The sequence below is a fragment of the Benincasa hispida genome, chromosome 8, assembly GCF_027475165.1.
Source record: "Benincasa hispida cultivar pf3 chromosome 8, pf3_genome.v1.1, whole genome shotgun sequence".
Lineage (NCBI taxonomy): Eukaryota > Viridiplantae > Streptophyta > Magnoliopsida > Cucurbitales > Cucurbitaceae > Benincasa > Benincasa hispida.
This window is the reverse complement of record NC_143485.1, coordinates 60,558,868-60,582,638: the sequence shown is the minus strand read 5'-3', so window position 1 is coordinate 60,582,638 and position 23,771 is coordinate 60,558,868. Positions and strand designations below refer to the sequence as shown.

The 23,771-nt window shown below is 37.2% G+C and overlaps 1 long non-coding RNA gene across 4 annotated transcripts; it reads left to right on the top strand.

Moving 5' to 3' along the window:
* Window positions 1-8,512: 8,512 nt before the first annotated feature.
* LOC120083275 (uncharacterized) lies at window positions 8,513-21,970 on the top strand. 4 transcript variants are annotated; one of them, XR_016531094.1, is made up of 12 exons: window positions 8,513-8,980; window positions 9,075-9,148; window positions 9,265-9,330; window positions 9,423-9,475; window positions 9,562-9,619; window positions 10,305-18,334; window positions 18,429-18,502; window positions 18,619-18,684; window positions 18,777-18,829; window positions 18,915-18,972; window positions 21,303-21,363; window positions 21,745-21,970. It is a non-coding gene; the product is annotated as an uncharacterized LOC120083275 (long non-coding RNA). The 4 variants fall into 4 exon arrangements; XR_016531095.1 differs by lacking the exons at window positions 21,303-21,363; window positions 21,745-21,970 and adding an exon at window positions 19,634-21,276 and having other exon boundaries at window positions 10,305-12,102; window positions 17,961-18,334; XR_005483395.2 differs by lacking the exons at window positions 21,303-21,363; window positions 21,745-21,970 and adding an exon at window positions 19,634-21,290 and having other exon boundaries at window positions 10,305-18,321.
* The last annotated feature ends 1,801 nt before the right edge of the window (window positions 21,971-23,771 follow it).

The following is a 23,771-nucleotide window of genomic DNA, read 5'->3' as shown; positions in this document are numbered from 1 at the left end:
ATTATCACATGCTCATATATCTTTTCTAAATAGTCCATTAAATCTCGGAACAATCAAAATTATCCTTATAACTAGTCTTAAAATCCTCAAAATAAATCGTAAATTTATCGCTCGGCATAAAAGCGGTTCTAGTAATAAGATCACTTACCTCAATATGAAACTGAAATAATAATTCTGCACTCAAGCAAACTCTCCAATCCCACTTCATAACCTTTAGTCCAATTCTAGGGCATGAAGAAAATCCATTTTAGTCTTCAAGCTCGATTCCATACATAAAGCAATTTTAAAAGCCAACAAAATTCTTACCCAACTAGCACTTTAATTTTAAATCACCTCCAAAATCCAAGTCAAAATCCAACTAGGAACTCCTAATTCAATCTTGTGTTGAATAGCGTGAGAGGGAGAAGAAGGGGTATTTTCTTTTTTTTTTTCCTTTCTTTTTGATTCTCCACCACACAAAAACATAAATATAAATAATATATATATATATATATATATATTATTTCATTTCCTTTTCTTAAATTCCAAAACCCATATATATTCTTTCCTTTTCTTAATAAACATATCACATCAAGTTCAAATCTTTCACATCTTCTCCAATTAATTAAATAAACCTTAAAATAATTTCACCAACTTTAAATCACTTCTTTCCAAAAATCCTAAATCCCAAAATTAAATTATAACTTTCCAAATTAACTTAAATTCAAATTAAAATCTCTTTAGATAATTGATTTAATAACTTCCAAATAAACTAATTATCTTTTCCTAATTCTTTACTTAAATTTTGGATCCAAATTCCAAAATTAAAGAGGGTAAAATTTTAAAACTACAATTTCTCCTTTTCCCTTTCAAATTTCACAAAAACTCAAAATTTCTTATCCAAATAATTCAATTATCCATTCCAATTAATTTAAAACTCCACTAAAAAAATCCACATAACCAATAAAACTTCGATGCAGCAGGTATTTCTTTATTTTTCTTTGTTAAAGACCTATCATTGAACTAACTGATATCTAATCTTAGAATCAGGGGATTAGTGAGTTTGGGTCTGTGTTCCGCCTGTGCAAGATGTCTCCGATGCGGTTGTACTTTCGCCGTAGTCTTTCTATTTGATTGTTGTGGTTGTGTGTTTCGAGATTTCATTGCCGCGATTCCGGCTACCTGATTAACAATTTCATTCCAAATTCTAAAGATTAGGGAAATCAAAACTCAACAATTTGCGATAATTAATTTAAATTTTCATAAAAACTCGGGATGTTACACTTTTAAATGATTAGAGGTATTTTTTTTACAAGGTTCATGGGGATTTTCTATAATTTAGCATTTTTTTATTGCAATAAATGAATACACAATTTAAACCTTTGATCTTATGAAGCATACTCATTACCGTTTATATAAACTCACCTCCACAATTAATGCCTAATAAGTAACATATATTATAATTGAGAAACAAAATTTCATTGGAGAAATAAACTAATTTTTTTTTAATCATTGCACAGTAAACTAGAAGCATTAGTGGAATGACTCGACTCCTAAGACTTAAACTAGGCCATTACAAACTAGACTGTTACTATAGGCATTCATGCATACAATTCAAATTGACATCTTTTCATGACTTAGTAAAACCAAATAAATCACACAAAATAATTAACTTTATTAAAACTAAAGAACTGAAATTCGTTTAGCATGATACCCTTAAAACCATAAAATAAAACTAGAATTTTTTTTAAAAATGTTTAAAGCACAAATACCAAAACTTTGAGTTCAAACATTAAAACTAGAAACTTTAAAACATAAAATCCTGAAAACATGAGCAGAAGCATATGATTGGTCCCAGTGGCTCGATCACGGATTCCGCTTGTTATTCGTTGGCGTGTTCTTACCCTTACTTAAAATGTAAACATGAGAAAGAATGAGTATAGGCTCTCCCTCTGCTCCTAGTCACTAAGTTGTGCTATTCAGTCCTCGGCTCGGGAGGACTCCACCAAGAGGTTCTTTCTCTCACGTAATTTCGCCCGTTCCACTTCCGTGCTGGAGGAAATGGGATGAGAACCCATGATACAATCTTCTTGTATGTCGATTTAGCAAACCAATGCCTTTAGCCACTCAGCCATATCTCCAACTTGTTGATCGGAATTTGAGCCGGCTATCTGATCCGATCAACTGCGTAAGCCGTAGCGCGCTAGCGCTAGCGCGTGTACTCTTCCTCGAGATATATGAGCAAGACTCTATAATACTCAATAAGTAACCCCTCTATCAAGGTCAGGCTAAGTATCTATGTCCTTTAGATGATACTCTCTAGTGGGATGTGCATAAACCTCTATTTTCCATGGGATGGCTAAGTAGTGAATAGTTGAACCGACTGTACCATAGATTAGATACACCCACAAACTTTTGATGAATCTCAAAGGAAACACAAACCTCTGGTGAAGTCCCAAAGAAAATCACCACCTCTGATAAATTCCAAAGAGAACATAAACCTCTGGTGAATCACGATGGAAACACTAATCTCTAGTGAAATCTCAAAGAGATCACCACCTCTAGTGAATTCCGAAGGAAACACAAACCTTTAGTGAATCCCGAAAGAAACACAAGCCTCTCATATTCCTCTCCTCTTTCTCTCTTTGTGTTCTCTGGCTGGCAGCCTCTTCACATCACTTCAGCTCGGCCAGCTTCGACAGCGACATCCAGCGAGTGAGCTGTGCGAGACCCTCCCTCTGGCGACCCATTCGTATGCATTCTTCTTCATCAACCACACGAGACCCAATGTTCCAACGGCGACAGAAGCTTCTAACGAACGTGACCAAGGGCTGCAACTTTTTCCTCCACAAACGACACTCACCAGGACACCCATATTCTTTGGTGACCCGTTTCTGATAGCGTTTCTTAGTGCTCGACGTTCCAACATTCCCTTTTAGCTTTTCCCCCCTTTTCGGCAAGTTTCGACATTTACCCATTATATTTTGATGTTGGATTTGAGTTTTCCATTGCTTAATAACTTCAAATATGTAGGATTAAGTCTATTCAGACACTAATCAACAAGGTGTTGGGTTGTTTGGGCAAGTTCCAATAGGTAAAAATGCTCTGAACACCATTTCAATCTAGTTAAAGATGGTTTAGATTTGTCTCTAATGCTTGGAGGCATTCATTTGTAGATTTGGCATAATTTCAAGACAGTTTGGACATTTTGCAGTAAGGAACAAGTCTATCTTGGTGAGTTTTAGGTGTTATACCTCTCTTGAGACATTTTCAGATTAGATTTAGATTATGTAAATTAGTTATCCGTTCATGAATATATCTTTATTTGTAATTTGGACTTGATTTGAAGCGTTCAAATTGAGGCTTAAGGTTGCTTTAGGTAAGCTTGTTCATTTCGAACACTATTTGAGATTTTTGATAATTTAGTCATTCCTTTCATCTCAATCTCTTCTAAATTTGGGCAATTGCTATTTTTTTTTTCTAGTTCCTATTGAAATCATGCTACCCAGCTCATATTAGCTCAATGTTGCTTGGACAATTCTCCTAATTGATGGAAGGGCTTCAAAAATCTTTCTTGCATTTTCTGGTCGTCGTTAAGGAGTTACTGGGTTTTTTAGGGGCCGTTAAGGGTTGAATAAAGTGGTTTGTGTATGCATATGAGTAACACTATATATTGCAATGACTTCTTGTTGCTTTACAATCCTGAATTGTTGTAAAGGGAATAGCAGCCCCGAGGAATCGACAGAAGGTGAGAATAAGGTAACTTTATTTTTCTTTTGCAGAATCTAGGTTAATTTTATATATTCTTAAGTATTTTTTTTCAAGAGGGTTTCAATATTTTTTGATAATTTGAAATGATTTGTTGCTTCGTATTTGGTTAGGGATTAGTGTTACAAAAAATGTACACATCTTTTCTTATAATTCCCTGAGGTCAGCAACTAGGAATTTTCATCCATAAAGCAAATAGGTGCTGGAGGCTATGGAGGTCTACAAAGTGAGACCAATGTTGTTATTTTTATGATTCTCTCTTGTAATTTCTTCCCTGAAGGTACCTTTCCCATATTAATTCTGATGCATTTTAATCTGTTATTGATACGATGAAAATGTAATGATGGAATATCCCTTATTTAAGGATTGTATTGACCTCAATTTGTGTTTCAAATATATTTCAAATATCTTGTATTATTGTATCATTTTTAACTGAATATTTTGTATTATATGTTTAAGTGAGGACAGTAGTTCTTAACTCAATTCGGAGGTTGTGTGAAACTATCTTGTTCTGCTCATTATTCTTGAATCTTGATTATTTAAAGGCTCAGGCATCTCTGGTACTTGTAAATCTTTCATCACAAATTATTTTGCTTTTAACGTAAATGACTTTGACAAATGACATGTTTTGTTCCAATAGATTTTTTATTTTCCTTGCCAATCAGAATCCTATGTCTCCAAGCTTTGCCTCAATTTTAGTTTATGGATTTTTAGGTGTGTTTTGAAGTTTGTTCTTTTCTATTCGTTTTGTATACTTTACCTTTTTGCACCTCCAATTTCTATAATATTAATCTAATGTGGATTATTGAATTTTTTTTTTAATACTCAACGAATCGACTCAGATCGTTACTTCCTTAACTTAGGGAATTTTATTTTGTGGGTTATCAAATTTGCTGGCCTTTGATCTAGAGGGGATACTGATTTGAAAGTTTTCCTTTTTGTAACAATTCTTCTATTTTATACAGTAACAGTTTCTTGATTTTTTGTGTGGTTTACTTTAACTTTGAAATACATATATGTATATAAGAAGTTTAGTAATCAATACAAGGCCACCCTTGGAGTTATTTATTTATTTATTTATTTATTTTTTTAATAAAGAGGTGCAATTCGAAGATATACTTTTCACTTTGCAGGTCGAAGATGGGGAGATTTTGATTTGCTTATGCCCCTGTTTACTTTATTAATATAATTAGGCATTTTGAATTGGGTGTAATAAAAAAGTGCAAAAAAATTGCCTAAGCAATTCACCTCAATTTACTTTGTGGTGTTTTTGACTTTCATTATTTGGTATTATAGAAATTGGAGGTGCACAAAAAAGTGTACAAAAATTGCCTAAACAATTCACCTCAATCTACATTGTGGTGTCTTCTCTATTATGTGAAAAAAAACACTTCATTGGATGGAAGTCCAGTCCCTCGTTTGAAAATATGCGACTTTGATTACTCAAAGGTATTGATTTCTCAGTTTTCAATTGCAAGAGCCTCATGCTTTCCCATATTTGATTTTATGTTAGAAGAAAAGTTTACTTTGTGGGTAGGGTTGAATTCTTGTATAAAAGATTTAGCATTCACCTTGTTTTACTTTGTAGTGTAAGCTTATATAAAAGTAGGGAAGCAACAGAGTATGGACATATTGCATGTACTAGTAGATTTAGATGTAGAATAACTTGTGATAACTTGTCAAATATTGTAATTTTTTAGTGTAATAACTTGTGATAACTTGTACAAAGAGCATTGAAAACACTCCCCATCACAACAAAGTTTCTTAAAAGTATGTTCTTACTCTTTTTTGATACACCAATAAAAGTTATCTGTATCTAACAAATTTTTAATTTTGCTATGTGACACTTATGAGCTTTGGTAAAGTTTCAAATAATCACAAGGAAGAGGTCATTTTTCTAGATAATTTATGCAACTCATTGTGTCTAGCTAATTTTATTGTTTCTCTAACTAAAGGGAAAATACTGCTGGTGTAAGAGCAAAGTTTATACTAGAGGCAACTAACCACCCTACTATTCCGAAAGTAGATGAGGTAATGTTTATACTTTAATCTTGGATTTACACTTATGCTTATTATTAGGCATGATTCCTATCTAGTCTTGCTTCTAGCTCATAACGGGTATAAATTGTTGTTATGCATTTCCATTCCTTGTCCATGTTATTTGTTGTTATGGTCTTTGATTTCTAAATTTTGGAATATACACTAGAAGAATTTTGGGCTTTAATGTCGGTTGCAACCGACATTAAAACCCTTTAATGAAATTTGCAACTGACATTAAAGCCCTATAATGTCGGTTCCAACCGACATTAAAGTCCAAAATCTGTCCATTTTTATCAATTATTGTCCGTTCTTTTAAATTTCGTTGCTGAATCTATTTTTTTGGTCAAAAAGTATAACATAACACATCATCATCGAACACTATGGCTATGACATATTATTTATGTATGGATTGCAAATCTATTATATTTAATCCACAAATTCTGCTATAAAATTATAATTTAAAAGGTTGTACAATAATTTAGCCCTTGAAAACACAAATTACAAGTAAAAACATTATGATTTTACAAACATTATGAGTTTACTGTCCCTCTTCACTTGGTAATTATGGATCCTTTCATAATTCTTCTTGAACAAACCCCCAGCTTCAGCAGTGTTTGGTTATAGGCATCTTTATCTAACCACCGTTGTTCAAAGGATCACAAACAAAAAAGGTTTAAGACAAAGGATTGAAAGTGAAAATGTGATCAGAATTCATATTCAACTAACCCTGTTTATTGGGAATGTGTATAAATGATACACTCAAGAAAAAAATTCTTTACTAGAGTTCCCCAAGAAAAAGTATAAAGAGGTTGTGATACCAAATCTTTACTCCTTTATTGCACCTGCAAAACAAGAAAACTCAATAGTTGAATAAATGAGAGAATCTTCTTTTTAAAACTGTGAGTCATCAACTAAAACTTATTAAAACTGTGAGTCAAACATTCTTTTAGTGTATTTAATTAGCATAATGCACATGTTCTCAAGCTAATCAATCGTTTAGTTCCTGCATCTATCGTTTAGCTCTAGTGGCCCATCATGTAGCTCAATCGTTTAGTAAACAATCTCGCGCATAGGCTATCATTTAGCTACCACGCCCATCGTTTACCTCCATCGTTTAGTGCTGACTCCTTATCGTCTAACGCATTCACCTATTGCTTAACGTCATTGCCTATTGCTTAGCATTTCGCCTATTGGGTAGCGTCTCTGCTCATCGTCTAGCGCTAATGCCCATCGCGTAGCGCCATCGTGTAGTCTATCGCTTAGTGCCCGTGCATCTGCTATACGATCGACGATTGTCCAGCACCTGCCTACACGATCGTCCAGCACCCGCGCATCTGCTTTACGATCGTCCAGCGCCCGCCTACATGATCGTCTAGCGCCCCCGCATATCTACACGATCGTCTAGTGCATCGCTTAGCTCGTGCATCTGCTATTCGATCGCCAACCTCATTGTTTAGCTCCCTGCATTACTACACGATTGTTCAACACCCACCTACACGATCACCTACCTCATCATTTAGCTCCATGCATTGCTACACTATCATCCAACGCCCGCCTACACGATCGCCTATCTTATCGTGTAGCGCTACCCATTTGCTACACGATCGTCTACCCAGTGCCTTGCGCTAAACATTTCGCTTTCACTACTCTTGCTCATGCATACCCAACACAGGAGTAACTCTTGGCAACGCCTCTTGACAATACTTCAATAAATGTATCATATACAACAAAACCATTAATCAAATCAAATTTCAAAGGCTATAGACACATAACAAGGCCCAAATCTAGAAGCAAAGAGACATATTGAAGTGAAACCGCAACTGGCTTTCATTGAGACATTTACACAAACAGTTGAAAGGCATAACATAAGAACAAAAATTGCTGTGAGTTTAAGAGTGGAAAGAGAAGAAGATCATTCTGATCTGGATGAACGACAAACGACGAACTTTAGATTTTCAGATCTAGACTTCAGATCAAACGACGAATGACAACACATACCACGTGGGAATATGAACTTCAGATCTGAAGACACATGATTAGTGTATCAAGTTTGAGTGCTTATTTATCAAACCGAGACTATAAGAAACAGAAAAATAATTGAAGAGGGAGTAGCAGACCGGGCTGTGGCGCTTCGACAGAACGAGCTTTACCCATGATCAGATCCGGGTTAGCTGTGGCGCTTCGATAGAACGAGCAGCAGATCCGGACGACTGGGTGCGATGGCGTGGGTTGCACGACGAACAGACCTGCACGGAAGCCAGATCTACACAACGATAGACTCTTCACCCATGATCGACAGACGAATGGTAAGGGTTTGGAAAAGAGAAGTGAGAAAGTAGAGGGTCTGAAGAGGGAAATGTGAGAATGAGAGGAAAAAGAACATAGATACATAAAAAGGCCCAAATCTAGGAGAAGTGTAACACCCCGTATATTTTTTTTTATTAATAATGTAATTTCAGTAACTTCATTATTTGGAATTTCAGTAATTGTTATTAGTTGGAGGGCATTTTTGGGATTTTGAACTTCAAGTGTAAGTGCGGGAATTTAATTAATGGTATGAAATTATTCAATTTGGAAATTAATGGCAGGAATTAATTTTCTTTTGAAAAGAAAAGGAATTTAATAGTATAAAGTGGAATAAGGAAAAGAATAAAGTATAATTATATTTATTTTCTTTTTAGTTATTATTATTATTATTATTTATTTTTTTTTATAAAAATCAAATTCCCTTTCTTCTTCACGCATCTGGCGCCCCCCTCTTCCATTCTCAATTTATTTTTCCTTCACCGAAGCCTACCTCCATCTTCCATCGACGTAAACCTAGCATCTCCCGTTGCCGACCTCGACCAGCATCTCCCGTTGCCGACCTCGACCAGCATCTCCCATCGTCAACCTTGACCAACATCTCCTTGCCGCTGATCGTTTGCGCCGCCCAGATCTGGTTCCGGTCTCCCACGTCGAGCCGCCTACACTCGTATGCCGCCAGATCTTCTCACGCCAAGCCACGTCGTCGGATCTGAAGCCGCGCCGTCGACGCCCAGCCGCCCAGATCCGTGCCGCCTAGTCATAGCACTTCTAGCCAGTCGTGCCCTCCCCTCGCCGTTAGCTCGACCTTGTCGTTGAACCAGCTTCCACCGTAAATCTTCTTCGCCACTTGGTTCTGATCGAATCTTGGTTGGAGTAAGATTTTTGCGTAAGTTTTTGGGTGTTATTGTTGTTCTTGGTTGTTTTTTTGGATCACTTGTTATGTCTTGGATTTATAATAATGCTCCTCCTTGCATTTAAAGGTTAATTGGGGGTTTTAGAGGAGAATTTGTGCGCTGTCCAGCGGGTGTTGAAGTTCCTTCTTCGTGACAATTTGGTAAGTTCCAAGGCTTTGTAACCTCCATTGTGGTTTGGTTTGGGGATTGTTAGATTAAATTTTATATGTTTGGTTTTGGGTTAAAATTGTTAATATCTCTTGGGTTTGGATTTTAGATTCAAGAATTGAGACGTTTAGGGTGTTGCTCATCAAAGTAAAGGCCAATTATCTATTAAAGTTTGGTAAGTTTGAAGTAAGTTGTTGGGTGGTTATTTTGAATTAAGATTAATTGTGGAGAATTAAGTTATTAATTTTGAACTTTGTGTATGTTCAGGTAACCAACAGAAGTGGGTTTTAGAATTAAGTTTAGACCGAGCTATAGTTTAGGTAAAGTAAAATTGGAAGTCTTTGAATAATTTGGTTAATTAGAGTTAAGACCCAAAATATTTATTTAAATATTGGATTTATCTTAGGTGTTGCTTGTCTTGAAAAGGATAAGCTTGCTTGGGCTTCTTTGGATTTAACTTTGAGGTAAGTAATCTTACTACTGGAACTGCCCACAGGCCAGGCATTAGATGTATGCTAGCATGATAAATGTATGTTATGGCAAAATGTTAGCATGATAGACTGATAGTATAATATGATCAAAGTATGTTTTGGTACGAGATCTGAATTATTTATTTATGCACATAGACACTTGAATGCTAGTATGATATGGTATGTGTTTCCATATGGTTGTATTTGATCTGATGATGTTGAGGTATACATTTACGTTGTAGAACCATGATCTTGAGGTATATGTGTATGTTGTAGAGTCATGATGTTGAGGTTTATATGTATGTCATAGATTCGTACAGTGATGATTATGATGTTGAGACTGTCCTTACTGATTAGTTAGATGCCCATTAGATTTTGTATTTCCTTCGAGATTCACCAGTTTGTGTTTCCTTCGGGATTCACGAGTTTGTGTTTCCTTCGGGATTCACCAGTTTATGTCTCCTTTGGGATTCACCAGAGGTAGTGGGCATACTTAACTATAGTAGGATAGGACTCAGTCTTCTTATTTCATGTGTATATATGTCCCATAAGGACTAAAGCAGTTTATATGTTTCACCAAAGGTGGGTATCTAGAGAACATAGATGCTTAGCCTGACCCCAGTAGTGGAGTTACTTACTAAGTATTTTATACTCATTCTTTCTCATGTTGTTATTTCAGGTAAGAGTAGAGATGCACCGACGATGGACAAGCAGAATTCATGATCGAGTCACTGGGACTAGTTTTTACACTTCTACATCATGAAATTTAGAGTTCTTTTCATGTTTCTCTTAAATTTTAGTTTTGATGTTTAAAACTTACTTTTAAGAATTGTTTTCAGACTTATTTACTATCCTTTATGATTTCTGTGTACCCTACTATTGTTTTAATATTTGAATTTAATGAAAGTCTTTTGAACTTACCTTATTTAATTAGCATTTATTTCGCCATAACCGAGTGTCATTTTGAGTTCCATGCATGCATGTATTTAGTAACGGCCTAACTTAAGTCCTACAGGGTCGGGTCGTTACAATTGGTATAAGAGCCCATGTTTGGGTTCTGTAGATTGACTTACTACGTAAGTCTAGATAGTCCCTGTGGCCTAGTAACGGATCCCTCGTCATCGCTAGGTATGTTATACTAATGAAAGTTTCAATGCATATATGAGAACAATGATGTAGTGTTTTAAATGCATGATGTCTGAGAAAGACCCAGAAAGAGCTAGTTAATGTATGAATTCATTATAGGACATGGCACCTAAACCTAGAACAAGAAAGACAGTTAGAGAAGAAGTGCAAGCACAGAGAGCTGAGAGTACCCAGACTATTCTGGCAGCTCCAAATCCGCTTGTGACCCAAATTGATGAAAAGGCAAATGGAAACTAGAATTAGTGAAGCTGTTGCATCCTCTCTAATGGGAAAGCTGCAGGAGCTGATTTGTAGCACGATGGTAGGAAAGACTGCCCAAACCCAGGCTTAGGAGGAACTGGTGCCACCCGAGCAGTTACTACAGACTCGAGTGTAGGATAGAGACATGTCTCTTGAGGTTAAACATCTGAGGGATTTCTGAAAGTATGACCCTTGCCCCTTTGATTGATCGTTGGGGAGCCCCACCAAAGCAGAGACGTGGTTGTCATCTATTGAGACAATATTCCGTTTTATGAGGTGCCAGGAAGAGCACAAGCTTCAATGCGCAGTCTTCATGTTGACTGGTAATGCAGAAATTTGGTGGCGTTCAGCAGAAAAGATGATTGATACTGGTGGTGAACTTGCAACCTGGGAGCAGTTCAAGGAGCGCTTTTATAAGAAGTACTTTTCGGTTAACACCCAATACAACAAATAGACAGAATTCTTGAACTTGAGACAGAGAGTTATGTCGGTGGAGGAGTATGGGCAGAAATTTGATAAGCTGTCTTGCTTTGCTCCTGAACTAGTAGCCACCGAGGCAGCAAGGACAGAGAGATTCATTTAGGGCCTGAGAAGCAGACTACGAGGGATGGTGCATGCCTTGGACCTCAAGACGTACGCTATGGCACTACGGGCTACCGTGAAGATTGATGCTGACTTCCAGATGAGAGAGGAATACAGGAGGTCGCTTGGGATTGGGACCTCCGCAGGTCAGAAAAGAAAGGCTGAACACAGGGCTCTTGAGCATCAGTAAAGGAACCAGAACACAATGAATGCTCCACGTCAGTGGGGACAGCAGGGTTCCCAGGTTGTGACTGGTAGGGAGGATAGGCCGATATGTACCACTTGTGGTAAGCGACACTAGGGACGTTGTTTGGCCCGCTCTGGGATATATTTTCGATGTGGCCAGAAGAGGCATATGTCAGATAGATGCCCGAGGAGGAGGAACGCGCCTGAACACAGGGGCCAACTCGTAAGTTTCTTTCATGGAGGCCTGAGTCATTAACAACAGCAGGGTAGGGTGTTTTCTGCCACTTGGCGTGAGGCCGAGAAGTCAGACACAGTGGTGACAGGTACACTTCCTATTTTTGGGCACCATGCTTTAGTTATATTTGACTCTGGCTCTTCGCATTCGTTTATATCTACTGTATTTGTGAGGCATGCCATGTTAGACTCAGAACCTTTGCCATTTGCATTGTCCATTTCCACTCCATCAAGAGAGATCATGTTAGCTACAGAAAAGATAAAAGCATATCAGGTAGATGTAGCCAATCGTGCATTAGATGTAACCTTGATAATTTTAGATATGCGCGATTTTGATGTAATATTGGGCATGGATTGGTTAGCTGCTAATCATGCTAGTATAGATTGCTCCTGTAAGGAGGTCATCTTTAACCCTCCTACAGGAGCCAGTTTTAAGTTTAAAGGGGTTGGAACCGTAGTCCTACCCAAAATGATTTCAGCATTGAAGGCCAGTAGACTATTCGACCAAGGGGCTTCGGGCTTTATGGCCAGTGTGGTAGACACTAGAGAGACTGAAGTCACCTTGACTTTGGAGCCAGTAGTGAGGGATTTTCCAAACGTTTTTCTAGAGGATCTTCCCAGACTGCCTCCACAGCGGGAGACAGATTTTGCTATTGAGTTGGAGCCAGGCATAACCCCTATTTCGAAGGCTCTATACAGGATGGCCCCGACAAAGTTGAAGGAACTGAAGGTCCAATTGTAGGAGTTGTGGTTTCATACGCCCTAGCGTGTCACCATGAGGTGCACCTTTTTTTTTTTTTTTTTTTTTTGTGAAAAATAAGGATGGATCGTTACATCTGTGCATTGATTATAGAGAGCTAAACAAGGTGACTGTCAAGAGCAAGTATCCCCTTCCCAAGATTGATGATTTGTTTGACCAGTTGCAGGGAGCTACGGTATTCTCTAAGATTGATCTCCGGTCAGGATACCACTGGTTGAGAATAAAGGATAGTGACATACCCAAGATAGCTTTTCGTTTGAGGTATGGACATTATGAGTTCATAGTGATATCGTTCAGTCTAACAAATGCACCAGCAGTGTTCATGGATTTGATGAATAGGGTGTTCAAGGAATTCCTCGACACTTTTATGATTGTTTTTATTGATGACATCTTGGTTTATTCCAAGACAGAGGCCGAACATGAGAAGCATTTGCGGAAAGTTTTGGAGACATTGAGGGCCAATAAGCTGTATGCTAAGTTTTCTAAATGTGAATTTTGGTTGAGGCAGGTGTCTTTTTAGGGCATGTAGTATCGAAAAAAGCTGTCTCCGTGGATCCTGCAAAGATTGAGGCAGTTACGAGTTGAGCTCTCGTCCAACTACAGTCAGTGAGGTGCGTAGTTTCTTGCGGTTAGCAGGCTACTATAGATGATTTGTAAAGGACTTCTCTGCATAGTGCATGTCATCTTAGGCTGTTTACTTAGAATTTTGAAGGTTGTTAGGCAGAATATGCAGTAATCATGATAGGAATTCACGAGGAAATGAGCTTGTTTCGATCAGCATGTTAAATCTCAGCTAACCTGTCATTTTGCGTTATTATGTGTTCAATGTTCTATTTTTGTAGCTAAAATAGGAAATGGATGCAAACGCGAAAACCGAACCACTGCATAGATGACTCCATGCAGAGAAACACTCCATCGCAAGGCCGAATGCATCGATTAATGCATGGATGTTGCAGTAATCAGCTATATGCGTCCATCGTATAGGAGTTGTGCTCACCTAGCGATTGGGGTCATCGTGAAGAGTTGCGGTGTTAAGGAAATGCGGTCATTAAATGATTGCGGCTATGCGACAACGCATACTAATGGGATCAACGCAAGGTTGGTGGAATGAACGCATCAACGTATCTACCTTGAGAAAAACCAAAAGATGATGCTAACATTTCACCTACCACGCCGTTAGTTGCAGAGGTTCAAAAAGGACTAACGTGCTGAATGTCAGACTTAGAGCAGTCCAATAAATGCTGTTGGCGACCTAAGCTCTATAATTAAAAGCCGATAAGCAGAAATTCAAGTTATCTAAGGTTTTTGCTTGAGGTTCGCCTAGGGAGGATCCTTGTGATCCAGACAAACTGCGTGAGAAGATGGCTGAGAGTTCTTTACCTCCTTCATCCATTCTGAGTGACGACCGGAGCCCTCGACTGGAGCTAGATCTCGAGAGAGTCAGCTTCTTCGCCCATCCATGGTACCACCGCAGCCTTGATGCACATCCGCTGAAAGTAAGTCTTTACTTCCAGTCAGTCATTTCATTTTTCTTTCTTTTCTTATATTATATTGTATGATATTTTGTGATTAAGGAATTAATACAAATTTTTTTCGATGGATGTCTTTGTTTCCTTCGACTCCAACTCCATCTTCTTTGCTTAGCACCTTTAGTTTCATTGCAACACTTAGTGAGATTGCTTGGGTATTGCATACTTAGTCATGTGGATTAGGGATATGAAGCATGTAGCAACCTACAGAGAGGTGTGCGTTGCGTGAGTGTTTGAGTAACTTTATTTGCTTAGTGTGAAGCTGCGGCAACGCCTATCTATAGGCTAACGCATTGCTTGTCTATGAGTAAAGTCAGCAACAACCAACTGCCCGGGAGGGTAAGTGGTTGGTCGCATTAAGCAATGTATGCATTGTTCACTAGAGATAGGAATAATCATGCGTCAACCAAGTTCATGTGTTTGTCTTGTTTTATGTTGTGCCCAACACCTCTTGAGAGCTACTTGAGAAATAGTCTAAAGAAAGAACCTAATGACTCGAGAGAGCTAGGTTAGAACCTAGACTCGAGAGAGCGAGATTAGATCAGCATAAGCAAGAGATAGGGACTTAGAGATAAGCTCTGTTTGTTAACCTGCATCGCATGCATCCTAGAGATCAGAATGATATTATGTGGTCGCCTTATTTGTATGTGTGTCATTTTGTCATCGTATAAATAAGAATAGAGGCTTATGTGTAGGTCCTATGGACTTATCGCATATATCGCATGCGTTCTAGCATTAGAAGCCGTAACATTCGCACCGAGAGGTGGTTTACTATTGTATGTGTGCTGCATGATCACATGGCTTGCGTTGACGAAGGTTGCCCTTGCGGTCACTCTTAAGGGTTGCAATGAAATCATCTCTGTATTTTATCTATTTTTCCATACATTTATTTCATGTCAAGTGTTGTCGTATCTCTACCTCTCATGCATATTCTTATTGCGTTGTCTGTTAGATAGAAGTAGGAGTAGGGGTAACTTAGCAACCTTCCTTCCATTCTTTTATTTAAACCACCACATACACATTACTGCATACATATAGCTACAAGTCCCTGTGTTAGACCTCGGACTACCCGAGAAACTTGCGTTCGCGTTATACTTAGCGTGAGTGCAAGAAAACTTGTGACAGGATGCATGGTCATCGCATACATTTATTAACGCATATTCATTTCAACGCATGACCATCGATGCATGACTATCAACGCATATCTTAGGAACATGCATCGCATACCGCATCTAACAAATTTTAGTTGTTGAATAATTTGACTTCTAATTTCCCATCACCAATAGCCGCCTCATTGACTCAGTTGACCCGAAAGGAAGCAAAATTTTTTTGGAATGAGGCTTGTGAAAACAGTTTCCCGAACCTCAAGCAGAGGTTGGTTTCATCCCCAGTTCTTACAGTACCGGATGGATCAGGTGGATTTGTCATTTACAGTGATACATCCAAGAAGGGGTTGGGATGCTTATTTATGCAGCAGGGCAGAGTAGTTGCTTACACTTCACGTGAGCTAAAGAAGCACGAACAGAATTATCCCATGCACGACTTGGAGTTAGTAGCAGTGGTTTTTGCTCTCAAGAACTGGAGGCATTACTTATATAGAGAGAAGATACCTATCTTCACCGACCACAAGATTTTGAAGTACTTTTTCACTTAGAAAGAGTTAAACATGCAGCAAAGAAGGTGGTTGGAGCTGGTGAAGGATTATGATTGTGAAATTTTGTACCATTCGGGAAAAGAAAATGTAGTGGTAGATGCTCTAAGCAGAAAGGTGGCTCATTCAGCAGCCCTCATTACAAGACAGACTCACTTGTGCAGGGAATTGGAGAGGGCAGAGATTGCAGTGGCTGTGGGAAAGGTCACGACACAGTTAGCACAGTTGTTGTTGCGACCGAGTGAAAGGCAGAAGATTATTGATGTGCAGCAAGACGACCCTTATCTAGAAGAGAGAGTTCGTAGGGTGGAGTTAGGCCAGGATGGTGAATTCTCAGTTTCAGCGGAAGGTGGCCTCCTTTATCAGGGGCGTTTATATGTGCCAGCAGTTAGTGATATTAAAGATAAGTTGTTGTCAGAGGCTCATAGTTCCTTATTTTCGATTCACCCCGGCAGCACCAAGATGTATCGGGACTTGAAACGTTACTACTAGTGGAATGATATGAAAAGAAAGGTTGCAGAGTCCGTCAGTAAGTGCTTGGTGTGCCAGTAGGTGAAAGCCTCGAGCCAAAAACCAGCAGGCTTGTTACAGCCATTGAGTGTACCAGAATAGAAGTGGGAGAATGTGTCTATAGACTTCATCGTGGGGTTGCCTCAGACCAGTCAAAGGTTTCACTGTGATATGGGTTGTGGTAGACAGACTTACGAAGTTAGCACATTTCATACTTGGGAAGTCCACCTTTTCAGTGAATAAGTGGGCAGAGATATACATGAAGAAGGTGGTGAAATTACATGGAGTGCTCGTGTCCATCGTGTCGGACAGAGACCCTTGTTTTACGTCTAACTTCTGAAAAAGTCTTCAGGCAGCTTTGGGAACCCGGTTAAATTTTAGTACAGCTTTCCACCCACAGACTGATGGGCAGACAGAGCGATTGAATCAGATATTGGAAGACATGTTGCGTGCTTGTGCCATAGAGTTTTCAGGAAGCTGGGATGCTCACTTGCACTTAATGGAGTTTGCTTATAATAACAGCTACTAGTCCACTATTGGGATGTCACCATTTGAGGCCCTATATGGGAAGAGTTGCAGGTCCCCTGTGTGTTGGGATGAGGTAAAAGAGAGGAAATTGTTAGGACTTGAATTAGTTCAGGCCACAAATCAGGCAATACAGAAGATTAAGGCTCGTATGCAAACAGCTCAGAGCAAACAGAAGAGCTATGCCAATGTAAGATGTAAGGACCTAGAATTTGAGACTGGTGTGAAAGTGTTCTTCAAAATGGCACCCATGAAAGGTATTTTGAGGTTTGACAGGAAGGAGAAGTTGAGTTCGAGATTCATTGGACCTTTCGTGGTCTTGGAGCGAGTTGGCCCCGTAGCTTACCGTTTGGCACTACCCCCAGCACTGTCTTCAGTTCATAATGTCTTCCATATTTTGATGCTAAGGAAGTATGTGACAGATCCGTCCCATGTAGTTGACTACGAGAAGAAGCCTATAGAGATCCTCGCCAGAGAGGTAAAAATATTACGCCGCTGGAAAATTGCATTTGTAAAGGTCCTATGGCAGAATCAGTAGTTCAAGGAGGCTACCTGGGAGTGAGAGGATGAGATGAAGGCCCAGTACCCAGAGATTTTTCAAGAATGAACTTTCGAGGACGAAAGTTCTTTGAGGAAGGAAGAATCTAACACCACGTACATTTTTTTAGTAATAATGTAATTTCAGTAACTTTATTATTTGGAATTTTAGTAATTGTTATTAGTTGGAGGGCATTTTTGGGATTTTGAACTTCAAGTGTAAGTGCGGGAATTTAATTGTTAGCGTGAAATTATTCAATTTGGAAATTAATGGCATGAATTAATTTTCTTTTGAAAAGGAATTTAATAGTATAAAGTGGAATAAGGAAAAGAATAAAGTGTAATTATATTTATTTCCTTTATTATTATTATTATTATTATTTTTTAAAAAATCAAATTCTCTTTCTTCCTCACGTATCCCCCCCTTCATCGAAGCCTACCTCTAGCCGCCATGATGCAAACCCAACATCTTCCACCGTCGACCTCGACCAGCATCTTCCGCCGCCGACCTCGACCTGCATCTCCTCGAAGCTGACTGTTCGTGCCGCTCAGAACTGGTTCCGTCTCCCACACCGAGCTGCTCGCACTCGTGTGCCGCCAGATCTGCTCACGCCAAGTCACGTCGTCGGATCTGAAGCCACGCCATCGACGCCCAGCCGTCCAGGTCCTCGCCGCCTAGTCATACACACACCCAGCCAGCCGTGCTCTCCCCTCGTCGTTAGCTCGACCTTGTCGTCGAACCAGCTTCCACCGTAAATCTTCTTCGCCACTTGGTTCTGATCGAATCTTGGTTGGAGTAAGATTTTTGCGTAAGTTTTTGGGTGTTATTGTTGTTCTTGGTTGTTTTTTTGGATCACTTGTTATGTCTTGGATTTATAATAATGCTCTTCCTTGCATTTAAAGGTTAATTGGGGGTTTTAGAGGAGAATTTGTGCGCTGTCCAGCGGGTGTTGAAGTTCCTTCTTCGTGACAATTTGGTAAGTTCCAAGGCTTTGTAACCTCCATTGTGGTTTGGTTTGGGGATTGTTAGATTAAATTTTATATGTTTGGTTTTGGGTTAAAATTGTTAATATCTCTTGGGTTTGGATTTTAGATTCAAGAATTGAGATGTTTAGGGTGTTGCTCATCAAAGTAAAGGCCAATTATCTATTAAAGTTTGGTAAGTTTGGAGTAAGTTGTTGGGTGGTTATTTTGAATTAAGATTAATTGTGGAGAATTAAGTTATTAATTTTGAACTTTGTGTATGTTTAGGTAACCAACAGAAGTGGGTTTTGGAAATAAGTTTAAACCGAGCTATAGTTTAGGTAAAGTAAAATTGGTGGTCTTTGAATAATTTGGTTAATTGGAGTTAGACCCAAAATATTGATTTAAATATTGGATTTATTTTAGGTGTTGCTTGTCTTGAAAAGGATAAGCTTGCTTGGGCTTCTTTGGATTTAACTTTGAGGTAAGTAATCTTACTACTGGAACTACCTACGGGCCAGACATTAGATGTATGCTAGCATGATAAATGTATGTTATGGCAAAATGTTAGCATGATAGACTGATAGTATAATATGATCAAAGTATATTCTGGTACGAGATCTGAATTATTTATTTATGCACATAGACACTTGAATGCTAGTATGAGATGGTATGTGCTTCCATATGGTTGTATTTGATCTGATGATGTTGAGGTATACATGTATGTTGTAGAACTATGATGTTGAGGTATATGTGTATGCTGTAGAGCCATGATGTTTAGGTTTATATGTATGTCATAGATTCGTACAGTGATGATTATGATGTTGAGACTGTGCAAATGTCCTTACTGATTAGTTAGATGCCCATTAGATTTTGTGTTTCTTTCGGGATTCACCAGTTTGTGTTTCCTTCGGGATTCACCAGTTTGTGTCTTCTTCGGGATTCACTAGAGGTAGTGAACATACTTAACTACAGTAGGATATGACTCAGTCTTCTTCTTGTTTCATGTGTATATGTGTCCTATGAGGATTAGAGCAGTTTATATGTTTCACCAGAGGTGGGTATCTAGAGAACATAGATACCTAGCCTGACCCCAGTAGTTAGGTTACTTACTGAGTATTTTATACTCATTATTTTTTTTTTAGGTAAAGGTATAGATGCACCGGCGATGGACGAGCGGAATTTGTAATCGAGCCATTGGGACTAGTTTTTACGCTTTCGGATCATGAAATTTAGAGTTCTTTTCATGTTTCTCTTAACTTTTAGTTTTGATGTTTAAAACTTACTTTTAAGAATCGTTTTTCAGACTTCTTTACTATCCTTTATAATTTCTGGGTACCCTACTATTGTTTTAATATTTGAATTTAATGAAAGTCTTTTGAACTTACCTTATTTAATTAGCATTTATTTCACCATAACCGAGTGTTGTTTTGAGTTCCATACATGCATGTATTTAGTAACGTCCTAATTTAAGTTCTAGGGGGTTGGGTCGTTACAAGCAGAGAGACATATTGAAGTGAAACTGCAGCTGGCTTTCATTGAGACATTTACACAAACAAATGAAAGGCATAACATAAGAACAAAAATTGCTATGAGTTTAAGAGAGGAAAGAGAAGAAGAGCATACTGAACTGGACGAACGACGAACGAAGAACTTCAGATCTAGACTTCAGATCGAACAACGAATGGCAACATACACTACGTGGGAATATGAACTTCAGATCTGAAGACACATGATTAGCATATCAAGTTTGGGTGCTTATTTATCAAACCGAGAGTATAAGACACAGAAAAATAACTGAAGAGGGAGTAGCAGACCAGACTGTGGCGCTTCGACAGAATGAGCTTTACCTACGATCAGATCCGGGTTGGCTGTGGCGCTTCGACAGAACGAGCAATAGATTCGGGTTGGCTGTGGCGCTTAGAAAGAATGAGCAACAGATCTGGGTGATTAGGTGCGATGGCGCGGGTTGCACGACGAACAGACCTTCACAAATGCCAGATCTACACCACGACAGACTTTTCACCCACAATCGACGGACGAATGGCAAGGGCTTGGAAGAGAGAAGTGAGAAAGAAGAGAGTCTAAAGAGGGAAGTGTGAGAATGAAAGGAAAAAGAAAAGAGGGGGAGAGTGAAGAGAGAAAAATGAAAAAAATGGGGGGAAAATAGAAAATGGGGGGAGTGTGAAGAAGGAAAAATTAAGTAGGTCTTTAATGTCGATTTAAAACTGACATTAAAGATATGTTTTTTTAAAAAAAAAAAAAAAAACCAACATTATACATCCGATGTCACTTTTTTTAATCAACATTAAAGCCCAAATTTCTTGTAGTGATATTTGTAATGGATTCAGACTGATACAGGGTGCTCGAATTGGAGTTTGAAGGTTGTCCTTAAGGTGGTCTTTCTCATCCTTACCTTTCTCATCATAATAGGTGCTGATAATTTGGATTATACTTATTTGCCTTCAGAAGGTAAGGCTTTGAATTAGACACATTGTAAGTAAATTCTTAAGATGAATTTATAATCTCTTTATAGAGAGTGAAGCTTTAGCTTTGTTTGTCCAATTCTCTATAACTCTCTTCCTCTTTTCTTTGTGAATGGAAAATTCTTAAAAATTTTGTTTCTGCAACTGTTTGGATTGTTTACTTCTTAAGAATCGGAAGTTCTTTAGCTTTGTTTGTCCAATTCTCTTCCTCTTTTCTTTGTTTGGCTACTTTGGTTTTCTATAGAAGATACATATTCTACTGTCTACCGTATAATGGAAGACCCTTATCTTTACTAACTTTCTAACTTTTCTATAATTGTGTATCTAGTGTGGAAGCAATGGAGGGATTCTCTAAGTTTATTTCATAGACACATTCTAATATCAATGAGGTACTAAATGCCTTTCTTTGGCAGAGACTTAATCTTTTTGGTTGTGCATTGGCTCATGTTGGTGTAATGGACATGCTGCAATTCCATAAGTGTTCAATAGGTTTGTTCACACCATATTATGACATTGATTTTTATGCATGAGTGTGTGTCTAACCAAGTAATTTTCTTTAGGTCAATTGCACCAAATGTTTTCTGTTTTGGTTTGATTCCTAGGATGAGATATTAAAAAATAATTAAATAGGATCATTTATTGATTTATTAGGATTTTGAATGGATGGTTCACAAATATCTCTCTTTGAGAAGGCTTGATTTATAATGATTTTGGTCTAAATCCTAGTTTGGGATTGTACCATATTGAATCATGTGAGGCTTGTTTGGCAGTGGAGCTAGTAGCTATGACGGAGGAGTAGCAACTCAAATGTTAAGTATTGTCTTACAAGCAATTCAATTGATTTTTAGTGGAATGAGTTAGCGGCTTGATTGAAGAGATTGTTAGCCTTTTTTTCTTTCTTTTAGCTTATGAGAATATTAGAAATTCAAGTTTGTATTTTTACCTTGTGAGCAATATTGAGATTTAAATTTGTGTGTTTGATGAGATCTTAATATATAAAAACAATTAAGAATTAATTTTGTATATGTATAGATAAAAAAAAAAGGAGAGACTATTGATTTGCACGTGTGTGGACAAAATATATATGTGTGTGTGTGTATATATATTAATTCAATGACAAAACAATGACAGGCATTTAATATCAGACAATAACTGACAAAAAGTAGGTTAAAAATCGACATTGAAGATAATGTTCAATGTCGGTTGAAAATCGATATTGAAGAGAGTATTCAATGTCGGTTGAAAACTGACATTGAAGATAACTAGCATTGAGATCTGGTTATCTAAAATGTCGTTTTAAAACTGACATTAAAGCCAATCGACATTGAAGATCTTTTATAACATGATCTTCAATGTCAGTTTTCAACCAACATTGTACCCCTATAATGTCAATTTTAAACCGACATTAAAGTCCTATTTTGTAGTAGTGAATCTCATTTGTATGGCTGGAGTTAGTTTAGACTTTTATAAATTCACTTATTTTTGTTTTTAATTTGTTTTTCGATTTTTACGAATGAAATGTTGATTTGTTATTTTTACAAATGAAAAATTAAAATATGTTATTTCTTTTATGAGCACTATATGTGCATGCTAAACTAAATGAACAAAAAAAAGTAGATATGAGTAGTTTTGTTAAGTTTAATTTTTTTAGAAAAATGGAAAACTACAGATATAACGGAAGGAATTCGAAATAAATAGGTTTAAAAAAAAAAACCCTTTTGGGCATTTTACTAGTTATAGAGGTTGATAATTAATTTTGTTTTTCACGTTTAAAAACACAAAAATAAAAACCATTTTTTTTATTCACCGTGGTGTGTTTATGTGTATATATGTATGCTAAATAATTTTTTAAAATACTTTTATTCTGTCAATATATTGATATTATTTTGATAACCTTTCTAAACTATTTTTAGAGTATACATTTTTAGAATTTTTGATGAAAGTCAACGTTACAAATTTTTAATTTATACTATTTAAAATAGGCTGGGGAGAAACAATTGACTCCTTTTGCCAATTTTAATTGATAATGATATGCATATCTTACATAATTTTTCACGTTTAAATCATTTTAGAAAATCATATAATTTTGTCTTTAATATTCTCTACGGATTTTGTTGTGTTGTTGCTCAAGACTTTAGAAGGAGTTTGATTTTTATATTAGTGTTGTGTTTTTAGTACTCAAATCTTTCGTGTATATTGGTTTTAAATGAAAGTGAGAGTTTAAACCAATGTGTGATGGAGTTGCATTTATATGAAACTGTTTCTTTTTAATATTTCAGTGTTTTAATTTGTAACCATTAACTTCATTAATTTCCTTTTTTCTTTAATTAATTAATGTCGGTTTGTTAATTATAATTAGTGTGGTATTAAATTTGAAACTCCAATCTTAATGGAGGAGTACATACTTACTATCAATAAACTCACTTTGACAATAAATTATATATATATATATATATAACGTTAATTCTTTCGACAAACAAAAATTTATTTGAGAAATATAAACTTTTTTTTTTTCGTGAATGCACATTAAACAAAAAGCATTAAAATTATATATATTTTTAATTGTACTAAATTATATTCATATAATCAATATTTTTTACCATAACTTAGCAAATAAAACTAAATATTATTATTTCAAATAGAACGAAAGTAAGTTGCACTTAAGTTTCACGCCTCCTTCCTCTCCACATCAAAAAATAACTTTTTAAAAAAATGAATTATCATGTGGCAATTCCAACTTCATCTAAATTTTTTATTTGAAAGTTTAATTTTTCACTTCAAACTTTAAACAAAATAT